The sequence below is a fragment of the Sinocyclocheilus grahami genome, unplaced genomic scaffold (genome assembly GCF_001515645.1).
Source record: "Sinocyclocheilus grahami isolate Dianchi unplaced genomic scaffold, SAMN03320097.WGS_v1.1 scaffold524.1, whole genome shotgun sequence".
Classification (NCBI taxonomy): Eukaryota; Metazoa; Chordata; class Actinopteri; order Cypriniformes; family Cyprinidae; genus Sinocyclocheilus; species Sinocyclocheilus grahami.
The window spans coordinates 589,752-591,350 of record NW_015505703.1 but is presented as its reverse complement, the minus strand read 5'-3'; the positions used below and the strand labels follow the sequence as shown (position 1 = coordinate 591,350).

General features: G+C 41.3%; 1 protein-coding gene across 1 annotated transcript in view; it reads right to left on the bottom strand.

Moving 5' to 3' along the window:
* The window catches only part of LOC107555077 (E3 ubiquitin-protein ligase rnf213-alpha-like), a 127,183-nt gene that overhangs the window by 97,874 nt on the left and 27,710 nt on the right, over positions 1 to 1,599 (bottom strand). The gene's annotated exons all lie outside the window — the stretch shown is intronic.

The following is a 1,599-nucleotide window of genomic DNA, read 5'->3' as shown; positions in this document are numbered from 1 at the left end:
CAATGTCTATGGTAACACAGTATTGAGCCATAAAATTACATGATTTACAGTTCAGATACAGGTTTTCACAAAAACCTTGTACAACAGCATTTCAGCCTTTAGACCATTTTTATGAAAAGGGATAATTCAAGCATATAAATTGTCAATTTAAAACGTATAAATATTACCATCTTGTTTAGATTTTTAGAAGGCACATTAACTTCTTTCTCATTTACAACTCTGTGTTTGCAGTGTAAAAACACGAGCTGATATTTGCATTGATTTGACCATAAACAGCAAGAAAGGCTTATTGGAAATGCAAAATCATTCTCTGCCACGAGGTGGCGCTTTAGGAGCGCTGAAATATTGCAGCTTCCCCAGTAACGGCTGTACACAATGCAGCTCCGCGCTCATACGCGCTGCTTTATCAGCAATTATAGGTCAAATGAAATTAAAATGCCAATGGCACGTTTCTGAAGACAGTCGGTTCCCCTCTGATACATTCAAATAAAGACATCAGCCCCCCATTTTGACTTGAAACGTGCAGCGCTCCTATTTATTCAATGACATCATTGCCTTTTGAAGTTAAATCCAGCCGTATGGTGACTCTTGTCTTTCCGTCCCCAACTGTAAGACCTCTTGAAATTATAATTAAGACATTTCTTATACCATTTAACGCATTTAAAACTTTTTATGGCCTTAAGTTTGATACAACTCACTTTAGGAGTTTTTAAGGACCTGCAGGAGATCTGATAGCCCGTCGGGCAGAGTGGTGATACATTTTGGTAGCCCGACTGGAAAACACAATAGCCCCGGGACGTCGGGCTAGTGATTTTGCGAGCCCTGGGCCACATGGGGGGGGGGGGGGGGAAATCACGATGCCGGCATCGTCTATCGGCCCAACCCTAGCTCCAACCCCAATTAAACACATCTGTACCAGCTGATCAGAATGAGCTTTATTGCCAGGTATGTTTACACATACGAGGAATTTGTTTTCGTTACAGAAGCTTCCACAGTGTAACAGAATTACAGTGACAACAAAAAACACAGATAATAAAAAAATAAAAAAATAAAAAATTGAACAAATAAAATAAGGAATAAAAAATATACAAATCGACAATTGTATGTACAGGTAGATTATGTGCAAATTGAAATGTAGACTAAATATGTGTGTTAGATAAGTGTATGAGTGAATAAATAGTGTGTGTTCCACAGTTATTGTCAAGTGTTCATGAGATGGATGGCCTGAGGGAAGAAACTGTTCTTGTGTCTGGCCGTTCTGGAGCTTAGAGCTCTGTAGCATCGACCAGATGGCAACCGTTCAAAGAGGGAGTGTGCTGGATGTGAGGGGTCCATAGTGATTCTGCTAGCCCTTTTGCTCGCTCTGGATGAGTACAGTTCTTGGAGAGAAGGGAGGGTTGTACCAATGATTCGCTCAGCAGTCCGGACTACCTTCTGTAGTTTTCTGAGGTCAGATTTGGTAGCTGAGCTGAACCAGACAGTTATAGAAGTGCAGAGGACAGATTCAGTGATGGCAGAGTAGAACTGTTTCAGTAGCTCCTGTGACAGGTTGAACTTCCTCAGCTGGCGAAGGAAGTACAACCTCTGCTGGGCCTTTTT